Source organism: Alligator mississippiensis, chromosome 9 (assembly GCF_030867095.1).
Source record: "Alligator mississippiensis isolate rAllMis1 chromosome 9, rAllMis1, whole genome shotgun sequence".
NCBI classification, from domain to species: Eukaryota; Metazoa; Chordata; order Crocodylia; family Alligatoridae; genus Alligator; species Alligator mississippiensis.
In genome coordinates this window covers 10422458-10435283 of record NC_081832.1, presented here as the reverse complement: position 1 = coordinate 10435283, position 12826 = coordinate 10422458, and the positions used below count along the sequence as shown (strand labels likewise).

Below are 12826 nucleotides of genomic sequence, written 5' to 3'. Positions count from 1 at the left end.
ACATCTTGATAGACAAGGGAGAGCAAAAGGCTCCCCCAGATCACCAAAGGCATGATCCATACCTTGTTAAGAAAGAACTGCTATGTTCCAGATGATCATAGAGGGAGCACTGCACTGCACAACATGCTCTTGGTCCGGTTCATATTTTGCTCTTCATTGCTCAGTATCTTCTAGAGTTAGATATACTGCAGAGAAGGAGTACTGAAGGCATCTTGTTAGATGGAGTCCTTTGCTTTCAATTTACACCCCAACAGTAGACTAATATTAGATGCTAAACTGCTACATTATCTTAAGATAGTTTTGAGCTGCATATCCATGTGAAACATTTGCAATTTGATTTGTATGCAGATATAGCCTTTATATTTCTGTAACTTTTCCCACATACTATTATAGTTCAAATTTCTATTTGCCCACCCAGCAGAGGCCAGCATTTTTTTCCCCCTTTGATATAAGAAAAATAGAGACCAGATTTAAGGCTGCCTAAGCAAGGAAAAGTAAAGGAGCAGTTATGGATTTCTTTGTGATAGAAAAATTCTCTAAGTAGCATAAAAACAGCACCGTTGGCTCTGTGCCTCAAGTCTCTTCAACCCTGTAAACTAGAAAAAAAGGTATGACGGAGCAGAAAGGGAAGTCATGGGCCAAGAGATGCCAAGCTCAGAGTTTATAGTACCCTGCCCAACTGAGTTCCCCCGGGGAAGACTGTTACAAGTCAAAGTTACGCTATCCACCAGCTGTGGCCAGTTGAATCAGGAAACAAAAAAGTGAGTTGGAGCCTTATTTTCTTTCCTCTTATTTTCTTCCCTCTTTCTTCTGATAGTTTTCAGAGCTAAGAATCCAGCCTTATTCATTTTGCCATTATCGCTGTCTTTTGGGATGAGCAATTGGATTCATGGTCTACTCAAGTACGTCTGTTTTCATAGATACATGCAGACAATTGAGAAGAATGGATCATGGATTATAAAACTGCTTAAGCTCACTGAGGGTCTCAGTCTGAGAGGATCAGTGCCATCAAGATAGCTTTTTGAAGTAGGTGTTCAGTGCCTCCCTGATAGAGCTCTGAATATTATTCATCCTGACCAACTTGAGTGCTGTATTCAAGGAGAAGGCAGTTTAGCAGAACTTCAGGAGTACTTCTACTCAGCAGTTCACAGCAAACCTTCTGACACTGGGCCTCGTGGTCACAAATCACAGGAACAGCACTCTAAGTGGATCTAAGTACATTATTGTGATTATTTAAGAAATAGAGGCCAAACTCTGCAAGATGCTTTACAGATACAGAATAGGAGAAGTCATTGCACAGTTACTCCAAACCTGCAATTTTTCAGAAACTAATGCAGTGAAAGTTAAACACCCTCAACTCCCGAAAGTTAATATGCATTGAAGCTTAACCGCTGGCGGAATCTGCCCTTTGGTTTAATTCTAGGAAGAAAAATGGCTTGTGATCCTCTGGCTAGATTCTTCTGTCACCATTAAGTAAGAGTGAACCCACATTGTGAGAGGGTCTTTGTTCACAGGGTAATCCCCATCATCATGATATATGTTAAAGACTTGAATAGAGGATGTCATTCACAATGCACAAGAAGTTTTATGGACCCTACCAAACTCCAGAACAGTGTTTCATATTCCTGAGCACCACCTACAAACCCCTGTTCCATTAACTATATTTTAATACATATTCAGATTGTTCTTCTTTACGAAGCACTCTTTTAACAAAAGATGCCTCTGCCTCCCCTTGCCCCCGCCACCCATCCCCTCCCCAGCAAGTTAGGCATATGATGCACATTGTGCGCAAGCATAGACGTTGGAAGAAAACCGCAAGGTTTCCTGGGCTAGCTATTAAATTAATAATGCTTGGTATAACTCCTTTGAAGTAAGTAAGGCTACTGCTTTTTTTTTTTCTATAAAACACTAGAAGGTGATTAAATCTATACAGTAACTGTATAGCCTTACAAAAAAGCTTAGACATTGTGCACAGCTTGAAATGTTTGTAGCCAATGCAGCATTTAAATCTTCAAACCAATTAAGTGTAATTATTGAATGAAAGGTAATACTTTTCTTGAACAATATGACGGTTAAATTTAAATTGGTTTTTAAATTAGAAGGTGACACCTACTAACTGTCAATCACTTAAGTGTTTATCTGAACACTGTTGGCATAAAAGATTTTTTTTAAATATAGGCCATGTAACTTTCAAGCAAGACTGTGAATTACTTTTTGCATTAAATTCACAAATATGAAGTACAAAACACAAATTAAGTTGAAAACAAAGAAATGGGTTGTTTGTCCAGGAAGTATTTTATTCACCTGATAGCTATTTGCAAATATCTTACTGTTATCTTATTATCTTGTTATTGTTAAAGGTTTTCAACCTTTTTTGTTCATTTGTGGCCCCCTAAAAATTTTCGAATGGAGGTGCGGACCCCTTTGGAAATTTCAAATGGAGGTGCAGAACCATTTGAATGGTAAATGTGGGTATACTTTTAATCGATCACGGTTATCTTTTGCAGACCCTTTAGACATAGTCTGTGGACCCGCAGCCGCAGGGGTCTGTGGACTGCAGTTTGATAACCACTAAACCGTAGAATAGATGTTAATATGTAAGACAAGAAAGAACACACCAGGAGTAAGTGCGGAAAGTAGTTAAGACTATTAGATCCTTTGGAGTTTAGCTAACTGGGTTGAAAATTATAGCTGCGCAGTGTATTTGTGTGTATATTTATATAATCTAAATAATCTTATACGTGTCTTTTACCTGATAACCTTCTTCTCTATTTACTCCTGGAGATTTGGCACCTTAAAGATGTATCCACAGGGAAAAATAAGGTATATCTTCACCAAATAATAAATATATTAACATGTAACAATAAAAGTCCTGGTAGGTGTAAGGCATTTGTAGTTTTAATATATATTAGAAAGTTGAGCTAAACATTCAATTGTGCGTGTTTGGTAATAAAAACAAAACCCAAATACAGTGGAAGACCCTCAGGGAATTTAGCCTTTAGCTTTTAGCCTTTAACCAACGTACACAATTGTACATTGTGGCCTCCTGTGTGGCCTTCTATCACCTGCTTTGTAGAGCCATGCTGAATATAGAAATAAGACAGTAGCCTCAGCTAATTCAATGTCCCTATCAATCTAGTCACACACATGGTTTAAATCCCATCTTTGCTGTTCTTGAGAGAACACAAGCATGGAATCGATCCTTGGGCATACCGAACTATAAGGGATGAAGCCTGTGGTCATCTTTGAAATGTTAGCTCTATCAGTCACAATAGACAATCCATCCAACCCAGAAAAAAACCCAGGCTGAACACTGGATGAACAAAGAAAAAAAATAATGAAAAGTGGTATTTCAGTGGGAGCTTGCTTATAATATTAAATTGGTTTAGTAATGCACAATTATAGGATCACATAATATACAATATAGAAGTTTCCTATGATTATACAGCAATTTAAAGTTATAACTTGTATACTGGCACTCTGTATTATTAGATTCTTTCAGTAACCTGATTTACAAATTGCTATTAGTTTTTTTAAAGCAAATATTTCTTCTTAATTCATCTTCTGGGGAACATATGAATCCATAAGAGCAGTTTGAGGGCTTTCTGATTATGACAGCAGAGGAAGCATAAATTAATAATTCCTGAATGGCTTCTTTTGTCAGTGATTGCTGTTTACATTTATTTTGCCAGCGTTTCCTTTAGGAAAGAATAAAAACTCTGAGGCACAGAGGCATGTCAACTTGTGTAGTGAGTAGCTTTTTTAAAAAAAAAATTGAGAATAAATAGCATCGTTCTGTTGTTATGATCAGAATCATCAAGTGACATTGTTGCATATACCAGTAGTTTCATGATTTCTTTTTCTCAGCCTGTAAGCACTGTTCAGTCTTTGAAGAAATGCTGTATTGTTTGTTTAATGATGGTGTTTTCGTTTGAGGAGCTGAGGCAAGTAGCAAGAGAGTTTGCCAAAGCTATGTACAATTTGAGTTGATTTTTGAGACATAAGCATTTCTTGGGAGCCATGGAGGAGAGAGAGCAATCACAGAAAGGCCATTAGCCTGATAGTTTAGAGACTTCACTTGTGATTAGGGGAATGCATTTGAGACTACTTGGAGTTAGGGATCCTCTCTTATTCTGATCAGAAATCCTGGGCCCCAGAAAGCTTCTTAACAAACTTTTGTTGAAACAAATAAAGAACCTTTCACTTGTTGTTGAATTCCCTGAAGCTTTCCATCAGAGATCAGAAAATACTATAATAAAATGATCAGCTCTTTCTCCTGTTGCACACAGTCATCTGGGTGCAAATAAGAGGTCACTTTAAGGGCTAGGGACAGACATTCAAAAAGCCTGAACCTGAACTGATTCAATCTTTGCAGGTTAGTCTAACCTGGCTAGGCTAAATCAGTTCTGTAACCAGACAGACATCCCAGAAATGCAGGGACATGCCTGCAGGTGCTCAGGCTAGAAGCCAGGGGTTGCTAAAGCCGCCCTCCCTTCCCTTCCCCAGGGCTGAGCTGAGGGGGGTGTGGCCAGGAATTAGGGAGCGCCCCTTCCCCCTTGATAACAGAGCATTTATCAGTTCTGTTATCAGCATTTAACACCCCATCAGAAAACAAAGCCTCGGTCATTACAAGCTCTTCTTAAACAGCTTTGTTCCAAAGGAAGGAATGCAGGGACATTACCAACTGACCTGTTGATTACCTCCAAAAAGCCCTAAGTGGAGATTGTCCTATCTGCCTTGCACAGCATTAGCTAGCCTACCACATGCTGGCTAGTCTGTGCTGTGGGAGAGAGGAGGAAGAGATCTCTGCTTAAGCAGCAAATCAGTGGAGAGGCCACAGGGAAGCTAGAAGACCCAGCTGTGCCTTGGAAGTCTCTACCTGAGCTCTGGCCAGGCAGCAGAGGGGAGGGTGCAGCCCTGCTGTGGAGCAGAAAGCTCCACCCAGCCCAGAGAGCATGCTTGGGGTGTCTGGTTTAGCTTAATCCAGAAAAGGGTCTGAGACAGACATTGCATAAGCTGGTTTGACCCAAATCAGTTCATCCTGATACTACATTCAACCATGTTTATCTCAAAGTGGTTTCAGCCATTTTCAAACTAGTTTCTGTGCACTGAACATCTGCTCTGTTACAGGTGTAAACCAATTTCTGATCACTTAAACCAGTTTATTGCCTAAACCTAAAGTGGGAGCAGCATGAGTGAGCATTCACTGATGCTGGGAGTGGCATGGGAAGCCCAAGGTAAATAACTTGGGGTGGGGATCAGGGGAATTGGCAGGTCCACCAGGGGAACTGGGTCATGATGTCATACCACCAAAATACTTAATAGTTTAAGCAGGTTGCAGAGTAAAGTGCTCTGGTTTAAGACCTAGAAATGTTTGTTTCAGAACAAAGTTTTTGACTTTTAAGGGAATCTTAGGGACTTTAGTTTCAAAATATTGGAAAGAGACGATCATGCACAAAATATAGCCGCTTATGTAATAATCATTAGGGCTGTGCAGAATTTTACCGGCTGTTTCTGTGCTGCAATCGGGCTGGGGAAGGGAACTGAGCCCAGCTGAGCTGAGTTCCCTTCCCCAGCCTGATGGTAGCACTGGGGAGGGGAACTCATCTTAGCTGGGCTGAGTTGCCTTCTCCATCCCCATCATAGGGCTGGGGAAAGGAACTGAGCGATCGGGCTCAGTTCCCTTCCTCAGCTCCCCGGTCTCAGGCAGCAGCACCCAGCTTTCCTCCCTCATCCGGCAGGCAGATCTGGGGCCTGCAACCCCAGGAGGACTGGTACATCCCTCATAGCCCTCCCAGGGTTGTGGGCTCCCCATCTGCCTGCTGGATGTGAGAGGCTGTTTCAAGCTTCCTCATTATAGCCTATGGGAAAAGTGTCAAAACAGCATTACTGTTGTGATTAAACGAAATGGAACAGCAGTTTCGAATCAAAATGTAATTTGAAACAAAATGGTGTTCCATTGAAACCTCGAAATATAAGTCAAAATGGTATGGTGCTGTTTTGCACAGCCCTAATAATCATGTGTGTGTGTACAAGGTGAGTGCTTGCACATACGAATTTCCACTTATACATATCTAAGTGCACATATCTGGTTTATACACAGCACTAATCACATGGAAATATATGAATAGTTCTGTCCTTGCATCTCCTTTCACTGAACTCCTAAAAATCATGTACAATAGGTACAAGCTTACTTGTCCATCCTCCTTCCTTTCCAAACAAGGATATTCGAACATAGAATCATAGAAATTGGGGTTGGAAGAGATCTCAGGAGATCACATCTAACCTAACCCCCTGCTCAAAGCAGGACCATCCCCAACTAGATCATCCCAGCCAAGGATTTGTCTAGTTAAAAACCTCCAAGGATGGAGGTTCCACCACCTCTCTAGGTAACCTGTTCCAGTGCTTTACTACCTTCCTAGTGAGAGAGTTTTTTCCTAATATTTAACCTAAACTTCTCTTGCTACAACTTGAGACCATTGCTCAAGTGATAAAAAAACATGTTGCTAGTTCTCTGAATGGCTGCCAAATTCTCCCTTTCTCTTGCTCTCTGATCCTCAGAGAAAATGACTACAGTATTTCAGCACAAAAAGAGGAACAGTTAAAACAATTATCTAGAAAATAACTTCTGTGTATTTGTTCTTTTGAAAAACTCAGGCTTTCAGTGTTACTATTATGTAGACAAATGTTTCTGCTGTAACAAGAAGCCAACGAGTTAGTAAAGCAGTAGCAGGGAAGCCTCTGGAAGTGGAAAATAACTTTGAAGAAAAGGTGTAAACCATTATGGCAGCTTACAGGTGTTAAAAAAAAAAAGTGATGCTTTAAATTTGGCACGCTTCTGTGCCAAGCCCAGCACATCGCATTAGTTGGACCCAGATTGCCCAACACCTGTATAGATCGGGAGCTTTAGTGGGGCTTTTTTGGCACTTTTATTGAATAGCTGATTGAATCAGCTTTAGATGAAAACGCCAAAAAACCCTACTGAATCACCCAATCACTATAGATGCTATGGAGCTGGGTCGAACTAATATGCTGCCTCTTCCAGGAAAGTGCTTTTTTAAAAAAGATGTCTGTAATCATTGTATGTGCACCATGCTCTAGCTCCTTCTGCCACTATGGGAATTGTAGTCAGTATGGTATTTAAGGGATATATATGCAGGATGCTCAGTTGCATAAATAACAATGGTACAGTTACTGTGATTAGTAGTATATGGGCATGGGTCAGGATCTTTTGGGGACACATGCAGAACCAGACAATAGTCTGTTAATTGGGATTTCTAATTTTAGGTTTCTATGAGTTGATACTATCTATACCAGTATAGCTCATTCACTTTGTTATCTATGTTTTTGCTGAAGTAGTTGTATTAGTAAAAACTACTGTGGGAAAAGTTATCCTGGTATAATTACCATCCTACCTGCACTTTTAGAAGCACTTTAAACCAGGGGTGCTCAATTCCTAGCCCATGGGCCAGATCCAACCCCCAATGACTTGTCATCCACCCTGCGAGGCTCCCCACAAATTGTGAGGAGCCCCTTAGGCTGTAACCTTACATGTTAGATTCAGCACACAGGGTGGTATAAAGCCTAATCCAAGCACACAGGACTGGACAGAGGTGGTGTGGGCTTCTGGAGCCAGATCCAGGTATGTGGAGCCCAGTGGAGGCAGCACAGAGCCCCAGGGCTCCAATCCCGATACACAAGACTGAGCAGAGACAGTGCGGGGTCCCAGTCTCCAATCACAATGCATAGGGCTGGGTGGAGGCAGTGCAAGGTCCAAGGGCCCCAGTACCAGCCCAGGGGACTGGGAAGAAACAGTGCAGGGCACCAGATCCTGATCCCCACATGCAGGGCTGGATGGAGGCAGTGTGGGGTCCTGGGGCCCCAGTCTTAGTTTGCAAGGCCAGGCAGGGGCAGTGCAATCTGGACTGAGGTGTGTGGGCCCAGTCCTGGAGTGTGGAGTCCAACGTGGCCTGCAGACTAAACATCCACAATGCATTTGCCCCATGGCACCCAAAGGTTGATCACCACTGGTTTAAACCAACATCATGTTAACTGAGTGCAAGAAGTCGCACCCCATTCAGTTTACAGGCATAGTTAAAGGAGTACAACTCTTGTGTGCTGCCAAGTCCCTTATGGCATATTGAGTAACACTGAATTCTTTTTTGAGAGCATAGGCAGGCAATGAAATCACCATTTTTGCCCTAGAAACCAAGCATGAGGATAGTGGGACAAGGCTGTAGATCATTGTTTCCCAACCTTTTCCATCCCACAGCACACACACATAAAAAATATTGTGGTCACCGCCCCCTCCCCCTGCCTCCAACAGATAATATGGCCATCGCCACCACCCTGCACTGCCACTGCTCCACAGATCGGGGGGAGGGTGGTGCAGGGCTGGGCACGGGGTGGGGAGGGGGGGCACAGGGCCAGACAAGGAGCAGAGAGGGGTGCAGGGCAGGGGGGGCACGCAGAGCCATACACAGAGCTGGGGGGGGGGGGGTTGCCACATAGCACTGGCACTGTTTCATTTATTCATTTATTTGTCCAAAACTCCATGGCACATCTGTTCATGTCTGATGGCACATCAGTTGAGAAATGCTGCTGTAGAGTAACCTAAATTCGATATCCTTTTTTTTTTTTTTCAACATCAAAATAAAAAGAAAACCCAGAATGACATCACCTGGTGATAATAGACACTTTAGACTTAAGAAAATCCCCAGAGGTGTTGGAGTACAAAAGGAGAGAGCAACTAAGGGTTGCAAACTTGCACATTTTCTGCCTATGCTGTTTTAAACCCCCAATAACTGAAGTGGAGGTTCAGAATACTCTAACCTTAATAGACAGAGGAATTTGGGGTTTATTCAGAATGGTGTAGAGCAGGAGTATCCAAGTCCTTTGGTCCCTCAGGCTGGATCTGGACTGCAAGGCTCCGTGTGGGCCTGTCTCCAACAGAAGGCTAAGTGGTGGCAGTGGTTCTCTTGGCATAGGGCGCTGCAGGGGTTAACACAGCCATCACTCACCCTACCACGGCCCAAACAAGCCCCCCGTGGGGCTCTTACACCACAATTTAGAGGCTGAGGACCCCCACAAGCCGGATGACACGCATCCATGGGCCTGTGTAAAGTGACCACCAACTAAAATGAGTAATTAGTGGGAAGGAATCCTCAACTGTGTCCACCAGTACCTGCGTCCCTGGGGCAGGGGTCTGCTGAGGCTTAGGACCGAAGTGTAATGTAATCTGGGAACCCAGTCTTTTGGGCCATTTTATTAGATGAACTTTACAGTAGCCTTATTCCCATGTTCTGGGAACCACTTTGGACTGCAGCCGGCTCGTGGATTAAGGGAGCTGGAAAGGTGTCATCTTTGTCTCTTCTGCAGGAGTCACTTGTTATACCCGAGGCGTCTGCCCATTAGTGCATCTCACATTAAATTGTTGCAGTTGGTTATAATCTTTTTTTTTTTTCTTTTGCCAGCCTCATACAAGTAATACGCTTCTTTTTTTTTTCATTTTCCTGGCAGTGTTTTACAATTTGAAAGAGAAGCACCCAGAGGTATGTCTCTGTTGGAAATAATGACTTGTTGATAAAATACCTGATTACAGTAGTTCTAGATTATAAAAATACTATTGACTTTGGTGGTGGTGGACTGTATCCCAGTTTTGACAGACAGGCATTATTGCTATTGATTGTATAATCATGGTAAAATTACAGTGTCTCTGGGCCATTATGAATCAGATTAACATAGTATCTATACTCCAAAATTAGCATAAATTAGTCTATAAATTACTAAATGCAACTGATTGCCTTAGGTAAATCATGACAACTACTAATGTTTTCTTAAAAATCCATTTAACAATTCATAGAGAATTTCTGCAGCTGTGTATGAAGTACAATCATAATCATTTAATTATGTTTCTAGTGTATTAAATTTGAAATTACTTCAGTGCTTCTTTGAATGTGCTTTATAAAAATTGCCACCGGTAATACAAACACTTTACTATGTTCCATTACAAACTGCAGGCAGAGATCTGTGTTCCTTCTAGAAGCGGTGAATTAAACTACTATCAAAGGACAATGAGCACTCTTGAGTTACAGCTTCAGTTGCTGAGTTAATCTTCTATATAATAAACTGCTGCAAATATTTTCTGCTAAAACTGCAGGAGAATGAAAAAAAAAAGAATACAGATATTTAAACAATGTATTTTTCTTGCAATAGTATCTGTTGGTTTGATAATCACAGTACTGGAAAGAGGAGGAATTTCGAATGGAGAAATGAGGTGGTTCAATCCTCTGTTACTCTACCAGTAGAGAAACCTGGAAACATTTGATAACTGGGAGAGCAGTAACATTTCTAAACAGATTATCCTCAGTATAGGAGGAGCTTTAGATGTGAAATTAAAGATTTTCTCTTTCTCCCCGAGTCTGCCAGTATAGAGTGTTCACCTAAACTAACAACTGAATTAAATATACCTTGAAGAATGTGAAATACCAGTAAAAGGAAAAAGTAACTACACATCACTTGAATTTTTTTTCATTTACAGATATGCTTGAAAACGGGTTCACGCACTATGTTTCATAACATTTTTACACATGGATGAGCCCAATTAGGGGTGAAAATAAGCCTTTGAAGAAGCAGTTTTGAATCTTGAAGTTCCAAATCACTACTCTATATATGTATGTGTGTATATATATATGTATGTGTGTGTGTATATATATATGTATGTGTGTGTGTATATATATATGTATGTGTGTGTGTATATATATAATTGAAAATGAAATGATATATTTAGAATTGAAAATGAAACTTCCCCAGTGTTTTCAAGAGTATTTCTGAGATCCAATAGTAGTTTTCTGTCTAGATACTATCTACAGTAGTAGATACTGTCTAGAATATAGTAGCATAGTGGATCAACTTAGAAACTGAACTAAAAATTTTAATGCACTGATAGCTTCTATAGCATACCAACATCTCCGTGGACTTTATTATTCAGTGATTTTTTTCGTTTATGGTTTATATCTGTTGCTTTACATAAGAACATTCGAATTGCCATACCGTGTCAACCCAAAAGTCTGGTGTAACCCAGTATCCCATCTTTGACACTGGCATGAAGCTCTCTGTGGAAAAACCTTCCAGTCTCTATGACCCAGAGACCTGCCTGCTTCATACTTTAGTCCTACTGGAAAATCCACTGCCTTCCATAAGGCCCACAAATGTAACAAAGAAACAAACGAGCAACAGAAGGGAAATAATTTATCTGAAACTGGCTCTTTCCATTAGGTCTCCCAGGTATATCCTGTCCTCTCCAGTATGACCATCTCATAGATCACAAACCCTTTCAAGCAGGAACTGATTTGGCATTTGTGTCTTGTGCAATAAGCACACTGTCAGAGCTAAAATAAAAATAACGCCAGTTCCTTCTCATGCCCTATGTTATGCATCTGAAACGCCTAAAAAAAAAAAAAAGAAAAAGAAAGTAATTGAAAGGTATTTTTTTCCTATTGTCTCTACTACCATAGCAAAGCCTGACTTTTGTCATTAAAGGCATCTTCTCTATCTTTATGTCGTTGTGTGGAGCAGTGCTGTTGGGGCTGTATCAGTCTTGGCTCTTGATGGATTTGGTGACAATGATATACCACCCCAGGTAGGTGTTCTAAAAAGGCAGGAAAAGTCTATCTCCTAAGTGAATCGTCTAAGTTACTTTTAGGCAGAGAAGGAATATATAGGAGAATATTTTTCAACATTAGGGGGGAAAAAATTCCATGTAAAACTAAGGACTCAGTAAAACTGGAAACTTGGCGGTACTTGTTAATCCGATAGGAACGTGAATAATATTTTCATCCGCAGAATGTGTTACTAATAACATCTTATACATGTTATTCATAATCTGAATCATTCCTTTTTGAGTAATCTTTCCTTACGATGTCTTTAATTGATTGTTTTGTCCACTGTATTTTATAATGCATGACTAGCAGCACAGCTGGATAAAAGATAGGAAACTTGGGAATAAAGTGAAGAAAAAGTACCTAGCAGAGTATTTTAATATTGTCGAACCAAATCATGTTGAACCAGCTGCCATTAGAGTGTTTGCTGTAAGGATAATTTCCAGGTATAATTACTTGATTCTACTGCTTATCTTGCTGTTCTGTGTGACCATCATGCTACATTTAAAATAAAAGGCTTAATTCTGTCCAATGTCTCTGTATTGCAGTTTCTTTTTATGTACACGGCTATATGTAGGTGCTCATTGGGTGATGCATGAGATCATAACTGTTACACCTTGGCGGTTATACCATGGTTGTTTAAAGAAAGCCCCGTCTGTGTATTTTACACGTTAACAAGGATATCTCACCAAAACAACTAACAAAAGGCATAACCGTCTATATGCAGTAGCTCAGGACACCAGTTTGAAATCGCTTTGTTCACCTTCTTTTGGCAACACTTGAGACTCGGTCTTTTCTTGGGATCTCCTCGGTGTATATTTGTGGCAATGTTTTTGACTTCAGTGGAGTTGCATCAGACTGTTAGCACAATTTGCCCTTTTGTCTGTACACTGGATTTCTGAGGCTAAATTATGATTTAGCCTAAATTGGCCATACCTAGTTTAACTGAATAGTGCTACATTGATTTGCTAATTGATGCCAGCTGAATAAACCACCCCCCTGATTTTATTCATATCTCCTTCACAATATAGAATAAATAGTATTCTAGACCCAGGGATGGCCAATCCTGTACCATGCATTCCCGAAGTGTCATGGGCAGCCTGTGTGCCAGATTAGGGAGGGGACAGGCAGATCAGCAGCAAGTAGAGCAGGAAGCAGAAACCAGA

At 40.9% G+C, this 12826-nt stretch overlaps 1 long non-coding RNA gene across 6 annotated transcripts in view; it reads left to right on the top strand.

The window, feature by feature from the left end:
• Window positions 1–12192, top strand: part of LOC132252418 (uncharacterized) — a 275583-nt gene extending 263391 nt beyond the window's left edge. For all 6 annotated transcript variants that reach the window (XR_009464309.1, XR_009464310.1, XR_009464308.1 and 3 more), the window contains 2 exons: window positions 9520–9551; window positions 10541–12192. This is a non-coding gene — a long non-coding RNA (uncharacterized LOC132252418). The remainder of the gene's footprint in view (window positions 1–9519; window positions 9552–10540) is intronic.
• Window positions 12193–12826: the final 634 nt, after the last annotated feature.